The 22,320-nt window shown below is 47.6% G+C and overlaps 1 protein-coding gene across 1 annotated transcript in view; it reads right to left on the bottom strand.

Moving 5' to 3' along the window:
• Positions 1–22,320, bottom strand: part of KCNQ3 (potassium voltage-gated channel subfamily Q member 3) — a 289,359-nt gene that overhangs the window by 266,083 nt on the left and 956 nt on the right. The gene's annotated exons all lie outside the window — the stretch shown is intronic.

Raw genomic sequence — 22,320 nt, forward strand, 5'->3', positions numbered from 1 at the left:
ATTTAAATCCTCTGGAAACAATCCAGGTGATGTCCTTTTTTCTAAAGAACTTCTCCTCATCCCTCAAGATAAGGGCCAAGAATCACCTCCTCTGTGAAGACCTCCATGATCCATCCCTTACCCAGTTAGACTCTATCCATCCCTCCTGTGTACCCACAGGGCTGGGCACACACTTCATTCTGTTTGTGTGACTGACTCCACAGCTCACACCTGTGGGATAGCGAACCAGTCAGTATCCAATAAACGTTGAATGAATTAGTTGAAGCAGAAGGTCATGCCCATATCTCAAGTTCAGGGAAGAATACAGTGTAGTCATGGAATAAACAGAAACCTAGGGAACTCAGGCTGAAAGGAGTCTGTTTGCACAGGGCTCCTGCTGTGGAGCCATGAGGAGGGTCCCAGCAGATATCTAAAGATGGTAACTGTCACAAACATTTAACCCATGCTGTTCTCTCCAATGGATGGATGAGATGAGATGTAATGTCCCCAGGCCTTCAACAAGACCAGGCCCAACAGGAAGGCAGTGCAGACAGGACAAGCATGGATGTCAGCTGGCCTGGACGGTCCAGGGGCTCAACTGGGGCAGGAAAATGGAATCATGGAACATTTTCAAATGAAGTTCATTTTTCATACAACTGAACACCAGACTTGGAGGGGACCTCTAAAGCCATGAGGTCCAAACAACCAAAACTGTACGTCATTTCCCCCACAGCCAATGCTGTATTTTTCTAATTGTAGAAAAGTATACATAACATAAAATGTACTGCTTTAACCATTTTTAAGTGTACAGCTTGGCAGCATTAAGTACATCCCCACTATTGGGCGACCATCACCACCATGCACCTCCAGGACATTTCATCCTCCCAAATGGGAGCTCCGTCCCCACTAAACAGGCAGGCTCCCTGCCCCCAGCCTCCCGGCCTGGGGCAACCACCATTCTACTTCCTGTCTCATGATTTTGACTCTTCTAGGTGCCTCATTTAGGTGGAATCCCATAGTATTTCTCCTTTTGTTTCTCGTTTAATTCATTTGGCAGAATGTCCTCAAGGCTCATCCTTAACGTATGTGTCAACATTTCCTTCTTTTTTAAGGCTGCGTACTGCTCCACACAAGTGCCTCATCACCTCCACTGGAACCTCCAGCAAAGATGAGCCATCCTGCTGCAGTCAGGCCTGACTGGTGCCAAGGTCTTAGGTTCAGCACAGCTCTCTGCTGTGGCCTCTACCCACGGCTTGGAGCACCGGCTCGTGAAACCACAGAAAGTTAGTCCCCACCCATGGCACAGGACCTGAGATATCGGGGAGTGGGGCCCACAGCCCTCCCCACTCCTTCCTCCATCCAGCACGCAAGATGGGTTTGGCTGTCCTCTGGCCATCCGGCTCACCCACATCTAGACGTACTCTAGCAAGCCTGTCAGGGTCATCCCGTCAACACACACACACCAAGCTGGGAGCAGGGATACCCCAGGGAACTTGACGTGGGTTTGCCCACCCGGAGCTCACATTTGGTGAAAGGATAGAAAAACAGTGAAGACTGACATGTCAAAGGCTGCTCAGGGAGTGCCCACCTGGTAAGGAAGAAGCCGTCATACCAGCAGAGGGAGAGTCTCCCAGGCCGAAGAAGTAAGAGCAGAGGACTTCCTGAGGGGAAGTGGGGTCTGAGGTGCCCTGGGCAGGGCTGCAGTGAGCCAGACCCAGGAACGGCCTGGCCCAGGCAGTCGGGGGCCAGGGCTGGATTGCTCCAGGCCTGCGAGCCTCAACAAGGAAGAGGGTTTCGTGCCTAGGTTAACAGACAGCCACTGAACGGCCCTGGCCAGGGGCACATGATCTAATTTACACTGGAAAAGGTCAACCCAGCTACTAGGTGGGGAATGGATGGAGATGGGCAGGAATGGAAGCCAGACTGAAGTTAGGATATTGCAGGAAATGAGGCCCAGGATGCTAGGCTGCCCAGAGGCATTGGATGGGGCTCCTGAGGACAGCCACCATGACAGAGCCTCGGCTGTGGAGCCCAGGGTACTGAGAGGCCCCTTCCGGGCTGGTGGAGCCCCAGAGCCTCAGACACAGAGGCCAGGTAGCTCCTTCCTGGTTCCCCTCTATGCTGCCAACCCCTCCATTCCATGAGCCTGCTCGGTACCCAGTCAACTCCTACTGATCTGTTTATTGCCATCTCTGGGCACAACCACTAGTTTCAAACCTGGACTAGGATCCACACACAACAGACTCTGCCTACGTCCTGCTAATTGGCTGTGATAGTTGTGAGGCACTGGAAGGAGAGCTGACCTGGTCCAACACAAGCATGGAAGCTTCTCCGCAGGCCGCCAAGTTCTGGCGTATTTATAGAGTCCCCATAGGAGTCAGCCTCATTAGGCTTTCTAATAGCAGCTTTCAGTGCCTGTGTTCAGATTTGGGTTTTATTTGGAACTTGGCTTGGATGCAAGGCCAAGGGGATTAGTCAACAGTGTTTGCTAAACATGGACCCTGTGCCCAGCATCATGCCTGGCACTATTAATGAAAAGAAAACACATTATGCATAGCTCTTGCCTGCAGTGGAGCCACGACCTGGTTGGGACACTCATGGCAAATCCTGCCAAGGCAGAGCTTGATGCAGGATGAATTGAGGTGCCAGGTACACTGGAGCTCAGGGAGAAAGGCCCCAGGAAAAGACAGGGAGGGGAAGCACAGGCTAGTTCTCAGGCCCACCTGGGTGCCCATCCAGCATCACAGCCTCCCAGCTGTGTGTCACTGGGCAAGTCCCCTACCCTCTCTGAGCCTCCACTTACTCATATCCACACCAGGTCAGTGAGATGAAATCATAAGTCAAGTTCCCAGAATTTATATAACAGCTTCCATTTTATAATGCATACCCTGTGTCAGCACTGTTCCAAGGGCTTCATGTAAGTTAACTCATTTTATTCTCTCAACATCCTGTGAAGGAAACATGAGTATCCCCATTTTGTAGATAAAGAAGTGGAAGCCAAAGGAATGAAGGAATTGCCCAAGGTTATCCAGATAGCAGGGGGTCACTTCAGTGTCCAGTATTAGTGGGCGCTTCCTCCCCACTCCCTGGAGCAGCAGACGGATGGACTTGCGATGCCAGAGAAACTCAAAGAGGACTGGGACATGGTTAAAAGCATTGATATGGCTCTGCACACACATGCTCACAGCAGCATTATTTATAACTGCCAAATGGTGGATATGACCCAATATCCATCAACAGGTAAACAGATAGACAAAATGTGGTGTATCCACACAGTAGAATATTAGTCAGCCTTAAAAAAGGAACCTCTGATGCATGCTACAACATAGATGAAACTTAGTTAGGCACATTATGCTGAGAAAGAAAACCAGTCACAGAAGGATGAAGGCTGTACAATTCCAAGCATATGAAGCATCTAGAATAGTCAGATTCACAGAGACGGAAAGCAGAGTGGTGACTGCCAGGAGCTGGGGGTGGGAGGAACAGGCGGTTAGCATTTAATGGTGCTCTAGACTGATGGTTTGTGTCCTTCCGAAATTGAAATGTTAACACCTAACCCACAGTGGGTCAGTACTGGGAGGTGGGGCCTTCAGGAGGGGAATGGGTCCTGAGGGTGGGGCCCTTATGAACGGGATCAGTGTCCTTATACAGGTGACCCCAGAGAGCACCCTTGCCCTTCTGCTACGTGAGGATACTCCTTCCTGCTGTGTGTGAAGCGGGAAGCGGGCTCTCCTCTGACACCAAATCTGCCAGTGCCCTAATCTCAGACTTCCCAGACCCCAGAACTGTGAGAAAGAAATGTTTGTGGTTTAAGCCATCCACTTGACAGTATTTCTGTTACAGCAGCGCTAACGGGCCGACACAAACAGAACAGTTTCAGTTCTGCAAGATGAAAAATGCCCTGTGGACGGACAATGGGGCATGGTCTCACAGCAGTGTGGACGTGCTCAATGCCACTGAATTGCATCACTTATGGTTAAAATGGCAAGTTTTATGTTACACCTATTTTACTAAAATATATCATTAAAAAATTAATATAGCAAAAGAGGGCTGAACTTCTCCCACTTAGGTAGCCCATGACTCCCTGTACCCTTATTTGGATTTATTTGTTTCTTCAGTGGGTGTTTTTTGAGCAGCTTTGGGGTTTACAGTAGAATCCTAGAGGCCTTGTCTGTCTTCATCACAGAATAGCAGATACACGCAGCCCTTGCTCTGTGCCCAGCCCTCCTCCACCTGTTTACTGTTATTAACTCATGTAATCCTCATAACCACCCCTTGAGGTGAGTACGGTTATTACCCCCATCTTAGAGATGAGGAAACTGAGGTGCAGAGAAGTGAAATGTCATTTTCCTGAGATTACACAGCTGAGATTCAGACCCTGCAGCCTTGCTAAGACTCTCTGTTCCAATACACCTTACTCATCTGAAACCCCATTTTCAACCACACACCACCTCCCCATCGAGCCGAAGTGCCCCGGCTTCTGGAGCAGTGAGCCCCACAGCCCGGGGTGGGCCTGGGTCTTGGTGAGATCCCAGGAACCCTGCACTGCCACTTCCAACTTCAGCATTTTCCAGGACTATTTTTTTCCAGATGGGAGCAACAAAGTCCCCAGCTTAATTTGTTTCATGCAGTGACACTAATTAACATTCCAAACACTGAGGCTTAGGGACTGAAGGGTGTGTGTGTGTCTATTCATGTGCACTAGTGCATGTGTGGCATGTAGTTTGTATTTTGGTAACTTTTGAAATGATGTATGTGGGTGTCCTACCTGAGCCAAAATGTTTTACCTCAAAAAGCATTTTAGGCTTTCGTGAACTCATAAAAACACTGCACTAACCCCACCAGTATAAATGACCCTCCAGCCTCCTACATTTGTGCTTTTGCTTAGACTCATCACCAGCAGTGTGAATGCTGGGAATGTGAGGCCAAAGACATTAGCCAGAGTCCCACCTTTAGGAGCTAGTGATTCTTAACCAAGGGTGCAACCTCCCCCATCAGAACCTTTGGGAAAGCCTGGAATGGTTTGGTTTATTGTGACTCAGGGGCTCTAATCGCATCTTGCAGGCAGGGCCCGGGATGCCGAAAATCCTGCAAGATACGTGATCTTCCTGCCTGATGGGGAATAGTCCCATTCATAATGCTACCAGCTTCTCCAATTGAGAAACCCTAAAATGTATCCAACTACTTAATTTTTCAGGGAAGTTGGAAAGGCACAGAGACACAGGAATTTCCTGCCCGAGGCTGCATAACAATTCCAGAGTTAAAAAAGGTCTGACCCCTCCAAAAACATGTCCTATGTCATCCTCTGACCACCCAGGATTCCCCACCACCAAGCCAAAAAGCCCCCAGCTGCAGCCTCTGAGAAATGGTCACAGCTGCCCCACCAGCCACGTCTTACTCCCAGCAACCAATGTCCCTCTGCTGTCCACCCTAGCTCCGACTGTGACAGCGCCGCACCCTTCTGTCTAGCTCAAAGGCGGCCTCCTCAAGGAAGCCTGCCAGACTCCTAACTCAGAACCAACCCACAGCAGTTTGCCTATATTTTGACTTCCAGGCTCTGGCCAAGATGTCTTTGTGTGAGAGTCATTTATTATGATTACCATCAACAGTTTCCAGCCAGCTGCTCTACAGCAGCTATGGCGTCCAAGAGTCACAGTGATCTGGCAGGCAGGTCTTATTTCCCCAGGTTACCAATGACAGCAGAGCCCACATCACAGTTACGAGGCCACCTTGCCTCCCTGTGTGGCCATGTGCACGTGTACCTCTGTCTGGACAGTGAGGCCTCTGAAGGTGGGATCTGTGTCAAATCCATCCACACTTACCTTATGGCGAAATCCATAAATGATGGCAAAGGGCCCAGGACAAGAGTCTCTTGCTATCCTGTCTCTTGGTCAAGGGCCTGTTCATTCCATTAGGCCACCTGTGGCCTGGCATAACCTTCTTGCAGCTACATGGTGAGTCAGGAGCAAGGCCACAGAATGGAAAGTCTCCTGAGGCCCCCTGCCTCCCACCTCACCCTGCAACAACGAAGAACAGTCAACTAGACTGGTTTCATCAGGCAAGTAAACAAAGTCGTCATTTCTCTGTGGCTCAGTACGTTGTGCAGGACGTTGCAATGCGTGGGGCCCATCAGGGTGTCCAGGGCTTTGAGAACCTCCTTTCATGCCCTCAACCAGTGTGGGTGAAAGGCAGTTAGTGGACAACTCAGACATTCTCTCTGCAGAGGGCCAGGCCCGGCAGCCTTTCCAGCACGTGGTCCTCTTTAGACAGCCCGACTCAGGGCCCTCCCAACTCAAGGTTTTATGATCAAACCTTCTGTTGTATCAATTTCAACACCTTACCCTTTGTGTGAGAATAAACCAGACCTCCAAGTTCTAAATGTGTTGAGCATGGTTGCACATGAGAAAATGGAGACATGGTCTTTAACCCTGTATAGATGGTAGAAATCGTCCCAGACTCATTTAAACAGCTTGACAACTCTACTTGAGCCCCATGTTGACCCAAGGTATGCAGACATTAGAGTGAGTATCATACCATTTTATGATTACTTATTATCTATTCCCCCCCAGCCCCTCAGGAGCAGAACCTGACTTATCCACTCCTTTGTCCCCGATTCTAGTCAAAGGCCTGGTATCTGCTAGGCCTGAAATCAGTTTCTACTGAATGATTAGCCAGAATACCTTGAGATTGATCACCAGGTATTTGGAGGTATGTATATTAAACCTAAAAGATTAAGATTTTCCCATGAGAATCTCAGCCAAATACGGTGTTGAAATCATGGCACAAAAGAAGAATTCAAGAAGAGATCTCAACACTCTAGAACCTTCCAGAATCCTGAAGACAAATGTTAATGACTTCTCCAGGAAATCAGAACTGAGGCAAAGGGCGGAAGTCATAATACCACACTTCACAACCAAGATCCTGACATTTTCTCAACAAAAGATGTGTTTGTAAGAGCAACTGGAATATCTATTTAAATCTTATTTTGCAAATGCTAATGTTTCTCATGTTATAAATTAGTAAGATTTTTCATTCTTTGAAAGTATCACAAAAGCCACCCAGAATTATAGTGTCAGCAGGACTGAAGTTTTCTACGCTTATTTAAAATAACTCTCCTGTTCTATTTTGTGAGAATTCCTAATATGTGAACACACGATAATTTCAGCAAGGATAGAGCTCCTTCCCTCCCAGGATAACACCAACCATGGCCAGGTTTCCTGAGCTTTTTAAAACTCTAGGATCCGGCACCGAGTAAGAGCTCAGGAGGGTTAGTTATCTTTAGATGCCAGGAACTGAACTGACATATTTTCAAATACTTTTAATTCAGATTTTTTTTTTCCTGAATGACTATCCTAAATGAAAAAGTAATGAGGGGGAAAAACACTACAGAATTACCATGACCCTTAGGCCACAAGACTTCCATTACTTAAGAAACGCTGAGAAAACAGAAACAGTTTTCCTTAAGACCTAAGACAATGCCTAACCCGCTGTCAGCCATAAGGGCTCCCTGCACCTGCCCATGGTGGCCTTTGGGGAACAGTGGCCTTTGGCAAACACTCCATCTTTTTGCCTGAGGGATTCCTCTGAGCAGTACCACCCCCGGGGGCAGCTCTGCACCAACGATGACAGAGTTTGAGGACAATCTGTCTTGTTCTTCGCTGCCTTCCAGGGCTCTGCAGGAGGACTGGGCTCCCACGGCCCTGGGGGCAGCCCTGCTTGATGAGGAGGCCTTCTGCTTCCTGTCCCTCTCCTGTCTTATCTCCCCCACTTTCTCCAATCCACTTATTCCCATTCTTGGAATCAGTTCTGAAATCACGCATTCTCCAAAGGGATGATACTGCTGCCAAGGGGGGGTGGGGGTGGGGCTGAAAAAAATCTTATTCTTTGTATAATCAGCCAAGAAATACAATATATCTGTGGTATTAAAATAGCATGGGTGGGGGCAATTAGGGAAAAAAATGTCCTAAAAAAAAAAAAAACTCCTGGCAGGGGAGATGAAGACTAATGGAGGAATCCTATGTTAAATAAACCACCTGCACTGAGCTGCTCGCCCCAGGGAGCTTGTGGAGGATAAAATCCGTGCCGGCTGCTGAGCAAATTACTATGTTTAATCCTTTCAATAATCTGTAAGGCAGGGAATGTTAGGTCCATTTATCAGATGAGAAACTGAGGCTATTAGAAGTAAAACGACTCATTAAAGTCTGCAGAGCAAATGAGTATAAGACTTGGCGTGAGAACTCAGGCCTCCTAGTGGCTGGGATCTCAGCCCCACCATAGGAGAACCATCGAGAGTACTTAGCTCAACAGGCCCCAGGAGAACAACTCTGTAAATCTCTCAGTTCCTGTTATGAATGAAAGTAAATCAAGTTTCCATGAATGGACCAGATGGTGGTACTGCCCCACAAGTGACATCATAAACAACCCAAATGGATAAAAACATTAGTTATCATTAATATGATGGTGTTGAATACCCCAACTCAATGCTGAGCTCAATGGAGATCAGAGACAATTTGATATGTCTCTTTGTAGAGGATTGGATTGGCGGGGGGTGGAGGGGGTGTTGAGGGATGGAGAAAGGGGTATTTAGGTCCTGGGAATTTTAACAGGAAAATAAACCTTCCTCAGCAAGAGGCCAGCTGGAACCTGTATACAGGTTCCTAATCAGCCCGCACCTGGCTTTACTATTCTGCTGTTATCTGACCCGATCCTAGGCCAGTGGGCGCAGTGGAGTCATGCTGTGGGTAAAACCGCCCCACTGGTACGCAGCTGCTGGACGACCGCTGTGGAGGGGAAGCCGATGTGGCTGAAAGAAAGCTGGCCCTGGAAGACCTGAGTTCAAGTTCTCCATTGGATAGCAGTGGGACCTCAGGCAAGTTCCTGACTGCCCTGGGCCTCAGCTCTCCACAGTGCCTTCCAGCACTGAGAGCCTCTGATTTTTGGAATCTGACAAGTGCCTGTCTCAGTGCCAGGCCCATAAATCCCATAAGCTGCTGTTTGAGTAACTATCTGCTGATGAGTTTGATTAGACTTGCTGATTACTAAACCTTGCTTGTTTCTGGACCAACATCACCAAGCGGACAAGCATCATCACTGATATATGTGGGGGTGAGGTCAAGCACAAGCTGGGGCTTTAGGAACGGGCAGGAGGAGAGAGAGATGTAGTGTGACAGTGCTGAGTGATTTTCCATTAGTGCAGATGGCCTGGACAGATGAGCCCGCTCTCCTCGCGTGGTGTTTTCAAGTCATGTTCGATATTTTACCCCATCTGTAGAGGAAATGGCCTTGAGCGGCTGTGACACCAAACCTAAGGGACCAATGGCAAAGAAACTCTGCTCCTCAGACACAACAACGGTTAGGAAAACCAGACATGGTGATTTTTAAGAGGGGACCTGTTCTAAAAGTGACTGTTACTAATCCGTATAAAACAGGGCCCCTGGTGGTATTGTCCAAGAGAGGATATAATCAACTATGAAATGATGTGAAAATGCTGGTTATTATGGGTATGCTGGTTTTATATGTCCCAACTCCACTGCTATACTCTTACAGGGTCCAGATGATTTTCCATGCCTCTTGAAAGAGGGGAGGGTGGAGAGAAGGAAAAGGAGATCCCGGCCGTGGGGTCTCCAGCACAGAGAGAAGCCCCCTGCAGGAGGAAGCCAAGTAGAGCCTCTGTACGGGACCCCCCAGGGCCAACTTAGGAAGAATAAGAATTTACTCTAATTTTTCTAAACTATGAGCAAGAGGCAATCTTGTTCCTGAGTTATAACCCAATTTATTCCCTCAAAATATTTCCAAAAAACTCCTCTGTCCCTTCTGAGGCAGAAAGAAGTCCCATCCCATCCCACAAGGCCACAATCCAGATGGGACGGGATCGGCATCCTATGACACCTTCAAAACTACAGGTGGCCAGAAACCTTGGTACTGACTTCATCCTGTCACCTCCAGACCTTTCTTCTCTTCACTCTCCCAAAAGGTGATCATCTTAGGGAAGCTGACATCCCTACAGATAGAGGTGTAAAGTTATACCGTTAATGGATTCCAGTAAAAATAAGCAGTGACGCGGCACAGAAATGCGGTGAGTCTGCACATGGTCAAATGCTTAAACCCAACCAGAGAGGTCCAGACTGTGGGACCTAGCTGGTCCTTCTACAGCTGTAGAGCATGCTTCTTCAGAATGCAGCGCCCTCTGTGGGGTCCCAAGGCTTCCCTCATGCCTTGTCTCATGAGGTTCTTAACATACAGCCGATGCTGTGGGTGTTTGAAGACTGGGTGGTAAGCGAGGTGTCTGGACCACATGGTTTATGCAGTTCCCCTAAGTCTCATCCAGTGCACTTCTGACATACCCACAGCTGTCTTGGGCCATCCCAAGCCAGAGCCACACAGCACAGTGTCCACAGAGGGTGTTCTTGTTGTTGTTTTATCTATCTATCTATCTATCTATCTATCTATCTATCTATCTATCTGTCTGTTTATTCATTATTAAGGTATCATTGATATACAATCTTATGAAGGTTTCACATAAGCAACATAGTGGTTACAACATTCACCCATATTATCGTGTCCACCCCCACACCTTATTGCAGTCACTGTCCATCAGCATAGTAAGATTCTATCAAGTCACTACTTGTCTTCTCTGTGCTATACTGCCTTCCCCGTGACCCCCCTACATTATGTGTGCTAATCGTAATGCCCCTTAATCCCCTTCTCCCTCCCTCCCCACCCACTCTCCCCACCCCTTTCCCTTTGGTAACCGCTAGTCCCTTCTCAGAGTCTGTGGCTCTGCCACACGGGGGGTTCAAATCAATCCACATTTGAAGACCTTCCCCTTGCTTCTCTTCACACTGCCCAGCTAATAAAAGATGTAACAACTCTTGTTTTCATTTGGTCAAAATTTCAAAACCCAGACAAAAAAGAGAAAGAGCAGGACCTTGAGTCTCTGGAAAATACCATAAGATTATGCTCACTTTATGCAACTTTTAAACATCAATGGCATATGTTTAATGAATGAAAGGGGGAGAGCTTCCCAATAATTCAAGAAGAATAATTTAGCACACAATTTCACTGAATGCATCATTCAGTTCTCCAAACAGAAGGGGAGACTAGTCATCAATAGTCAAAAAGTAGACATCATCTTACCCTGGTTGCTGAAAACTCCTTTGCAGAAGTCACCCTTAATGGGACACAGAGGGCTTAACGGTGCCTCCCCTTTTTTGCAAGCCTGGCTCCTCATTTACTTTCTATTATTGCATTTGCTAGACTGTTTAAATTTAGTTGTTTCAAGTCTCCCTCTCCATAGGAAAAGAACTATGGCTCATCTCTCTCAAACACAAAGCTTGGCACTTGACTCAGCATGTATGGCCTTGAAAGGAATCACCTTAGCATGCTGAGCTTCCCTTTCTACTGTGTTTGTCCTTACCTGGTCAAAGCACACGGCGGAGAGCAACCTTGACTCAGGTCTGCATAGGATCTCTGAATGTAAGAAAGCCCGTTCAGCTGAGCCAACCATTCTCAGGCCTGGCTGCATACTGAGATCACCTGAGGACAATGTCTGGTCCCCCACAGATCAATGGTATCAATTTCTGGGGTGGGTTCTGTCATCTGTAATATTCATGGATGTGTCCTGTGCTGTTTGTGTGCGTTACTTAGTCTTTTTTTCTTAAAGTAGTTTTAGGCATATTTTTTTAAGTTTTTTTGAAAATACTAATTCTTTTAAGTTGAAAGAGTAATATAACACTCTTACATATACATACACACACTTTACCTAGATTTACCAATTGTTAATGTTTTTGCCACATTTGGTTCCTTCTCTCTCCCTCTGTGGGTATGTATTGTGTATACATACACACATTTACAAATGTGTGCTGAACAATATGAAAATAATATGCATATATCATGACACTTCACCACTAAATATTATACCATATGTCTCTTAAAAAATAGAACATTCACCAAATAACCACAACGCAATTTTCACACTCAAGAAGTTAAATCTTGACTTATCTAACATGGAGTCCATGTTCAGATTTTCTTAATCATCCCTACAATAATATCCTTTATTGTTATTTATTTTTTCAGTCCAGGATCCAATCAAGGATCATGAAGTGCATTTGTTTGTCTTTATTCCAGCTTTACTGAGCTATAACTGACATACCACCTTATGTAAGTTTAAGGTGAATAATGTGATGATTTGGTACATACATATTATGAAATGACATCACGATGTTTCATAAGCACATCCAACACCTCACATACTTATATGTGTGTGTGTGTGGTGCATGAGGACTTAAGACCTACCCTCTTTCAAGTATACAAAACACAGTATTGTTAACTGTAATCACCGTATGGTACATGACATTCCCAGAACTTACTCGTAACTGGAAGGTTGGACCTTTTGACCATCTTCACCCATCTCTCCCCTACCTCCCAGGCTCCGGAAACCTACAATCCAATTTCTGTTTCTGAGTTCAGTTTTTTTAGATTCCACATATAAGTGAGATCACACAGCATTTGCATTTCTCCTAGCATAATGCCCTCAAGGCTCATCCACATCATTGCAAATGGCACGATTTCCTTCTTTTTTATGGCTGAAAAACACTCCATTGTTTATACATATATTTATACCATATTTTATCAATTCATCCATCAGCAAACAGATTGTTTCCTTGCGTTGGCCATTACAAATACACAGCAATAACCTGGAGATCCACATTCCTTGAGACAGTGACCGCATTGCCTTCAGATACATGCCCAGAAGTGGGACTGATGAATCCTCCAGTAGTTCTAGTTTTAATGTTTTGAGGAACCGCCACACTGCTTTCTGCAATGGCTGCACCCTTTACAATCCAACAGTGCACAAGGGTTCCTTTTTCTCCACATCTTTGGCAGCACTTGTTATTTCTTGTCTTTTTGATAACAGCCATCCTAACAGGTATGAGTTGATCTCTTACTGTAGTTTTGATTTGCATTTTCCTGAGGATTAGCAATGTCGAGCACCTTTCTGCAGACCTGTTGGCCACTTGCATATCTTCTCAGAAAAAAAGTCTATTCAGGTCCTTTGTCCATCTTTAAATAGGATTATTTGCTTCCTTGCTACTGAGTTGTATGAGTTCCTTTTATATTTTGGATATTAGCCACCTACCAAATATATGGTTGCAAATATTTTCTCCATTCTGTAGGCCACCTTTCCATTTTGTTAACCATTTTTGCTGTGCAGAAGTTTTCTAGCTCAAGGGAGTTCCTCTTGTTTATTTTTGGGCACCTTATTTTGTTGCCAGGTCTCTGTAGCCTTCTTTAACTGAAACCGTTCTCTTTACCTTTGTCTGTTTTCATGACATGGACCCTTTGGAAGAGACCGTGCCAGATATCTTGCAGATGTTCCACAGTTTCAATGTGTCTATTGTGTCTTCATGACTGCATTCTGGTTGCCTGGGGCACTCTTGAAGGCATGCTGCACATTCCACTCCATCACTTCAGGAGGAGGGGAGGGCCACTGTGGTTCATCCTGCATGGGTTTGCCAACTTCAGTTCAAGTGGAATCTACCACGTTTATTTTAAGGTCCCTCCTTGCGTAGGTGATTTACATGTATATCAGTGTTTGAGAAACGCTGCTAACTCAGAGTGTGGTCTGCACACCAGCAGCATTGGTTTTCCCTGGGAACTTTTCAGAAATGCAGCCATAAAGCACCTTAGTCAGGAAGGCAGAACCTCAGCACCCATCTGTTAGCTTTCTTCCACTGAGAACAATCGTGATGTGGTGACCACACAGGTGGAACGCTCCTGTGTGACGCGTGTGCTGCCACTTGAGTAGCTTCAGGTGCCTGGACAAATCACGAAACTTCCCAGCACCTACTATCCATTTGTGAAAGACAAACCCTGGGTACCCCCACTTCCAGCACCAACGCCACCTGATGTGAGCCCAGTTCCTAGCATTCAGGCACTCGTGGCCATGCTCCCGCTGGCACACAGCCCCACTGCCGCCAAGACAGCTGATATTGTGGGGTTGCTGTTGTCAGCTCCTTACCTGACTTCTTCTTCATTCTACTTGAGTGGTTTGAAATGGTCAAAAAAAGAGAGCCAAGAGGAAGGCAAGGGTTCAGAAAATGAAAAGAAAAATTAAATGGGATTATAAGAAAGGGGCGGGGGCATGGACTTTATGAGGGGTGCAAGCAGAAGGCAGATCAAATATGACTGAAAGGGGAAGCAGAAAGGATACAGTCTTTACTGAAAACCTATGTGTGCTGGAGGTCATGGAAAGGATGTGACCTCCAGTTGACCCGTGAGCTGTCAGGGAACAATCAGAGGCTTTCCCCCTTCCCCTGTCCTTGGCATGGGCACTCTACCCTGTTCCCACAGCGGGAGCTATTTCAAGAATGCAGCCTTGAGAGAGGAAGGTGTTGTTGACATCACCTGGACAGTGTATGTGTGACTGAACCCTGTTAAGGCCCCTATAAACATTAGGATTCTGGCCAGAAAGTGTGGAGATCTCTTCATGTTGGGACCACCCCAGATGAGCCTTGTAAGAAGTTCCCTTTTTTAGCCAACTGCCATTTTCAGACGTGGAGCAGCCAGCCCGCCTCTTTCTTCTGTCTCTCCCTGCCCTCCTGTGTGTCGGGCCCTGTTTCTTATTTCCCCTTGGGGAATGCCCAAGGTTGTGAGCCAACACAATGCCATGTTCAGGTGTTTCATATCATCATCTCAACTAAATTTCACAACTCTGGGAGGCAGGTATTATTATCTCCATATCAGAAATTAACTGAAATCTAGCAAAGTCGAACAAAATGCTCCAGGTCCCACAGCAAGGACATAGCAGAGGTGGATTAAACCCAGGTCTGACCCCAAAGACCAGGCTCTTACCACACAGGGATACATCACCTCACACCTGCCAGGATGGCGATTATAAAAAGAAAGAGAGACAAGTATTGGTGAGGATGTGGGTGAACTACAAGCCTTGCATACTGTTGGTGGAAAGGCAAAATGGTGTTGCTGCCATGGAAAATACGGAATTTCTTCAAATATTAAAAACAGAACTACCATATGATCCCCCAAATCTCACTTCTGAGTATTGATCCCAAAGAACTGAAATCAGGATCTCCGAGAGATATTAACAGTTCCATGTTCATTGAAAATTGAAATATTATTCACAATAGCCAGTATATGGAAACAACTGGAATGTCCATAAATAGATGAATGGATAAAGAAACACTATTCAGCCTTTAGGAAAAAAAAAGGAAACTCTACATACAGGCCAACATAGATGAACTTTGAGGACATTATGGAAAGTAAAATAAACCAGTCACAGAAAGACAAACACTGCATGATTCTACTTAGATGAGCCATCTAAATTAGTCAAATGCATAGATCAAAGCATGGAATGGTGGGTGCCAGGAACTGGAGGGGGGAGGAAATAGGGAGCTACTAAACAATGGGCTTCAAGTTTCAGCTGGGCAAGATGAGAGACCTGCTGCACAGCACAGTGTCTACTGCCAGCAATAATGTACACGTCAATATTTGTTAAGAGGATAGATCTCGTGTTAAGTGTTCTTACCATAGTAAAATAAAGTACAATTAAAAAAAAAGTGATGCTTTCCCAAAATTCTTGGTTCTCAACAGTGAGAAGGAAACTAACAAAATTGAGGAAAGAGATGCAAAGAAGATGTGTGAAGGGGAACGTGGGGACAGATGAGATGGCTAAGACCAACAACAAGAAATGAGGAAGAGAAAGATACACACAGGGGCAGAAAAGGAGGAGGATGCACTAAACAGAGTGTCTTGCCAATGGGTTTCAGCCCCAGGCAAGTTCGCTGTGGATTCAGTGTGACCAAAGAAATTGACAGCAGAGCATTCTTGGGGTGAAAGGGTTATACCCAACTTTATTTCCAGGTGGCAGGTCAGTCACCAGAATCCCATTCACTCAGAGCGAGTCTGCATGCAGCAAGGTGTTCTCTGCCTCTGGGCCCCTCTGTCCACACAGATGTTCTCTAGGCCTCTCTGCACAGTCGTCCCGCACAGCCATCCTCTGGGCCTCTGTCCTCGGTGCTGCCACCACTCCAGCCTCCGCTCTGCTCTCCTGCAGCCTTGCAGCCCTGCCACTATGTCATGCCCAGAGCACTGGGCAGAGTTCTTTATATAGAGTCAACAGCCATGTATTGCCCACAGGTGTGCAGTGAGCTAGTCAACCAGGGCCAGATGAGAATCCTGGCGACAGGAACTCTCATTTTATCTACACTCCACCCCTCCAGGATTCTCTCCTCTCTATCTATGTGCCCTTAGTCCTCTGCAATGGTCCCTGTGCAAGGAAGCTCAAACATTGTTCTCCAGCCTCTCCAGCAGAAAGTCCTGCAGACACACAGGACAGACTCATGGCTCCTTCTCTGACCTCTGCCTCTTTGGTCTTAATGGCTGGAACTGCTGCTCTGGTTTCAGCTGTCGCCACAGATCCAGTAAGATCCTATTTGGCTTCCCATCTAATTTCCTTCCATCTACTCCTGCCCGTATCAAATCAACCCACATCTGGGTCCTCGTAACCTTCATGGGGCCCCTTAAATTCTTGTAACAGGTCTTATTTCTTTCTGTGTTCTCGTTGCTTCAGCCACTGTACATGTCACCTTGCATTTTGTAATCACTGCCTCAAGGCGGGCTGCACTGTCAGGGAAGACAGCTTTCCCCATCTCTAATCCCGACAGAACAATTCCAGCCACCCCTAAGTCCCACAGCCACCAGCTCAGCCTGAGTATAGAGGCAGACCATAGAGTGCTCCCCAACCTGGGGAAAGGGCTGCTCCTCTCCTTGGGGAACTTTCAGCTGCTGGGTCTTTATTTTCTTTACAACCACTGGGCTTGCTTTCAATACAGGAGGAGCCAGTGCCTCCGGCACCACCCCTTCATCCTTCCCCAGCTTCTCCATTTCTGGGGCTGATGGCACCTTTCTCTCCCCTCCCCCGAGTGCCTCCTCTGCTACAGTGCCTCGCAACACTGCCGGCTCAGTCTTCAGAAGGTCTCTTACCTTCAGCTCAATTCTCCACAGCTGACGTTCTCATGCCACCTCTGCCTGTGCTTCCCTCAGGGGTTCGTCCTTTTCCTTGATGGCCTCTTCCTCCTTCAGAACACCTGGCAGCGCTGCCATCTCGTTTCCAATGGCACCTTGCTGCCGGTGCTCTTGCGCTGCCTCCTCTCGCGTCAGTGCATTTCCCTCCTCAGGGAATCCACAGAAGTTTGCAGCTCACGTTCTGGTGCTGCCGTTTCTTGGGTCTCCTCCGTAGACCTTTTTAATACTGTGAGAAGCAGCCAACCCACAGTCCCCGCTGCCTCACAGGCACTCTGCTTCTCAAAGGATCCGCTCACTCTACCAAGGGCCACCCCTGCTGCCTCAGGTGTCATGTCCACTTGCCTCCAGTCCTGGGGTGGGGCCCAGTCCTCTAGGAGGGAAGCCACCTCAGACCACATACCCATTGGGGAACGATCCACTGTCTCCCCATCACAGGGGCAGCCTGCTGAAGCACCCCTCCCATAAGGGCAGCCTGTCTTTTTCCTTGGTCAACAGTGAATCCTGCCGACTATGCCAACTGTCTTGCCAATGGGTTTCAGCCCCGGGCAAGTTCACTGTAGATTCAATGTGACGAAAGAAATTGACAGCAAAACATTCTTGGGGTGAAAGGGTTATACCCAACTTTATTTCCAGGTGGCAGGTCAGTCACTAGAATCCCGTTCACTCAGAGTGAGTCTGCATGCAGCAAGGCGGTCTCTGCCTCTGGGCCCGTCTATCTGCACAGCCATCCTCTGGGCGTCTCTGTACAGTCGTCCCACACAGCCGTCCTCTGGGCCTCTGTCCTCAGCACTGCCACCACTCCAGCTCTCTGCTCTGCTCTCCTGCAGCCTTGCAGCCCTGCCACCCTGTCATGCCCAGAGCACTGGGTGGAGCTCTTTATATAGAGACAACAGCCATGTGTTGCCCACAGGTGTGCAGTGAGCTAGTCAACCAGGGTGAGAATCCTGGCCACAGGAACTCTCATTTTATCCACACAGAGTCAGAGAAATAGCACAACTGGCAGAATTGAAGCCAGCATTGTGTAGAAAAGAAAAGTAATATCCCTTCTCTGATTACAAGTTGTAGCACTGGCTAAGATGCTTTTGAAGGAATTCCTTTTGCCCAGGTTGGGAGGTTGACCAGATGACCCAACTCTAAGATTTGTTCCAATATTAATGATATTATTGTTAGAGCATATGTTTTACTGGGACAGAGACTGGATTGCTTGCATTTTGTGTTATTCACTGCTATGTCCCTAATGTTTAGTAGAGTGACTGGCACAGAAAAGGCACTCAGGAAGTACCTGTTGACCAGGTAACAATAATAACACCAATAACTAATATTGAACATTTCTTCTATGTTGAATGTTCTTAACTCCACAAAAGCCTGTAAACTTGATAATGTTTTTCAAATGAAAAATCTGAAGCTCAGAGATACAGCCACTCGCCCAAGACCATACCAGTTGAAAAGGCAAAGCACATTTGGAAACCCAAATTTCCCTTACCTCAAAATTGCTAAGACTGCCTGACTGGAGGTCTGACTGGGAACCTAGAGTCTTTCCATCACCTTGGGGACAGTAGATCCTTCAGTAGAGATGCTAAGTCCACAGCCAGGTCCTTTACATTCCCTGCTGGGCCCTTGTGTCTCGCCTCTCTGTTCTGCCTGCAGGTGTCCCTAGGGCCAGCCCACTTAAGAACGCAGTCAGCAGGCATTCCTTGGGATCATTTCCCGTTGCTCTGTCAACAGGTGAGTGAGTGATCATACCCAGCTGACTGTGGAGAGGTGGTGAGGGCCGTGGGATGCTGTGCTGAGCCAATCCAGCAACAAGGCCAAGATGAAGCCAGCTTCTATCTCTCCACTACTGGGATAGGAAGGGGGAGTCCCTGGACAGCGCTGGGCAGCAAAGTAGCTGGTGTGTATAACTTTTCAGGAGACCCCTATTCATAGTTAATAATGGATGCTGAGTGCCTGGTGGGCTAGTTCCATTCATATACACTATTTCCTTTCAGCCTAACCCCTCACCCCACTCCATAACAGGGCAGCGATCAGCCCCAACTTACAGGTCATACCCGGTTTGCCTCATGCCAAATCCCAGAGGCGAAGGCAGAACCCAAATGTAAACTCCAAGTCCAGCACATTTTCCACAACCTCACAATCCTCTTCAGCCTCAAGGCTCAAGAAGCAGAGATACTGTCAGCTTTACTAGAGTAAAGCGTGGTCTCCTATCTTCCTCCACCCTCTCCAGTCCATTTTAGGACTTCTGAGAGCTATTCTTATTGTCGCAATCCTATGCTAACTTTGGCTATTTTCATTGTTGCTGCTGTTGTGATAATGGTAAAGCCACACAGAACAAAGCCTTGGTTAACCTGACAAATACTCTTTCACGCAGCCATGATTCAAAAACTACTTGCCAAGCAAACACCATGGGCCCCATAATCTGCTGGCGCTGAGAATGCTAAAGAACAATGCAGCCCCTCCTCTCAAGTCACTCTCAGTTCAATGAGGGAGATGAACTAGCCAATCAGTCCAGCACAGTGTGCAAAATCCTGTGACTGCAGAGGAGGGGCAATTCTAGCTCAGTCTGGAGAATCAGAGAAAAGCTTTCCAGAGGAGGGGACACTGGGGCTGAGGAGGTGAAAGTGAGGAGCCAGGAGAAAGTAGAGGATGGGCATTTAGGGCAAAGGGAGGAGCCTGGTCAGGGCAGGGGTCTTTGATTTCCCCATTTGTAATCTACCTTTAGGATAGAATGGGGGGAAATCACATCTCACAGTTCTGGTTCACTAAAAAGCATGCACTAGATTGTGAGCCCATGGTCAGTCCCCCTTCATGCCATTAGCTACAGCCCAGAACAGGATAATGGATGCTCGGAAGCACAGATTTCTGTGCCTTGCAAAACCCTGAATCATCAATGAAAGGTTCGATTTTGTCCACTTGACTGGACTTCCTCCTAAGCTGGAGGATGTACAGTGCATCCACTACACCGGCTTCAGTACCAGGAGCTCAAGCCCAACCCAACATGGATTTTCCCATATAACTCCCAGTTCCCCAGAATCCACAAACTCACCATCACCCAGCCCGGCCCACATTTCTCTAACACTGTGGTTCCCTGGGCTCTGACCAGCCCTGTTTTGATCCCAACTACATTTCCAGCTACTTGCCAACTGAGAGCTAGGAATGGGAGGCCGAAGCATTACTGAGAGCTCTGTGTTACCAGTGGGGCACGGGGCATCCAGTGGTATATCTAATGAAATGCCCACAGTCCCCCAATTGCTGGCAGAGGGTCAGAACTGGGATCAGCCTCAGAAACAGAGCTGACCAACAGCATCAGATGTGAGCTCCAGAAACATCAGCTGTATGAACTTGGGCAAGGGGTAGTTTTATCACTTGAAGATTTCATACCCTCATCTACAAAATGTAGATAATAATTCCCACCTCATAGGATCCTGGTGAGAATGAAATGAAATACACAGTTTGTATGTCTGTAAGCACCTGGCTAGATCTTCAACTCTCTCTTTGCCCACAGTGTTACATTGTCCTGACCCTTTCTGAAAAACTGAGGCTGCAGGTTTCCACATTCTCCAAGCTGCTTCCAGGTGATGGGACACTTGTAGAAAAGGATAAAATTGAGTCTCTGTCAATAATAGGCCTTACCTATCCCTTCCCCAGACTAGGGGAGGCAGGGCCAAGGGGCTGGCTGGGAACTGTGGGAGGAGAAAGAACAGGGAGCCCGTAAGCTTCAGTGGGACCCTGGGTTTGGAAGTCAGCCAATACATACAAAATGTCATTTACATGCAAAGGACATATGAATCTGTGTATGCTGTGTGCACTCAAATAATTTCTATGTTTCTTCTTTTTTATTATAGATATTCCAGAATTAGCCTCAGTTCAATTTAACTAAATGCAATGCTGAGAGACAGAGAGGAATGTGTTTTTAATCCCTTTTTACCACCTCAAAAAAGAGTGGAAGAACATTGCTAACCTTTTCTCCAGCCACCAACACCTGCAAGTACATGTGCACGTGGAAGCCACAGGCTGGACCACCCGAAATCCACGTTCCTGGCTGGATGCCCCCCTCCCTCCTGATGGCCCCTCTGTTTCAGGGATGCTTCGTAACCTCTCTGAAAAAACCTGTTGCCAAGCCTGAGGTCCTGTGCAGACGCCCCCACCTGGTGGCCAAATGTGGAAAAGCTGTTCCAACCAAGGAAGATTGGCAAGTAGTGCAACTCCAAGGCCCTCTGAACCCCTTCAGACCCCATCAGTCGCTGGTCAACTGGAGGAAGACAGAGAGGAATATCCACGGCTAAAGGCACAAAAGGGCTCAAAGTCATGGCCAGTTCCCCTCCAAAACCCTGATAATGGTACAGCCTCCTAAGAAGCAGCCATCAAGATGACTAAGCCACAGACAGGAGGCAAGGGGTGGCTGGAAGTGCCCTACCAGCCCTGCAGCGTGCTGACGGCCGTGACAGCCCCTTGGAGGTGAGAAGCCACCGCTACCATTCTCTCCCTCTCCCCAAATACGGGGGGATTTTCTACCCAGGGGGTCAGGTCCATCTTCCTTCTGGCCATGCATTTATACCCTGAGTAGCAAGGGAACTCTTTCTAGGGGAAGGATGCCTGGGAGCAAAGCTCCTGCCAGGCCCCCCTCCCATGTCCCCGCCCCTGCCCAATTGAAGCCAGAGTGCAGCTGATGTTCGGAGGATTTCACGGACCTGTTTCAGCCAAAATAACCCCGCCCCTCTCCTCCAGGCACGGTTAAGCCCCAGACCCTTAGTCTAGGCTTGGAGCCCAAGATACTCGTATTCATTCCCTCTCTTTCTCTTTCTCCCTCAATTAACTTCCCTAGAAGAACCCAAAGACAAGCATTTTAGTAAATCCAAGCCCCCCACTGGGGCAACAGCAGGTTCTTTCCTGTACCAGGAGGGAGCCCTAAGAAGTGAGGCACGAGCAAGCAATTCATACCCGCGCTCATCCGCGCGCGCGCGCGCACCACACACCCCGACTATGGGCAGAGTACCACTCCCACCCCCAACTCCAATAGCGTCTAAACTCAGCAGCGATCCCGAGAGAAGGGACCCACCCCAACCAGAAACAGCGCATGGGAGGATCCGCTTTATCCCGTTCAACCGCCACATTATTTGGAGAAACCACCTCATTCTTTTAGGCTTCCATACCAACATGCGGAGGAGATGCCACATATGCGCACCCGCGCGCGCACAAACATGCCAATCCACTCTCCAAATCAGCTGGGGAACCCTCAGATCTTTAAAGCTCTGGTGTCCAACACCTAGAGAGTGGCTCCCAAACACACGAACACAGCAC

Source organism: Manis javanica, chromosome 2 (assembly GCF_040802235.1).
Source record: "Manis javanica isolate MJ-LG chromosome 2, MJ_LKY, whole genome shotgun sequence".
Lineage (NCBI taxonomy): Eukaryota > Metazoa > Chordata > Mammalia > Pholidota > Manidae > Manis > Manis javanica.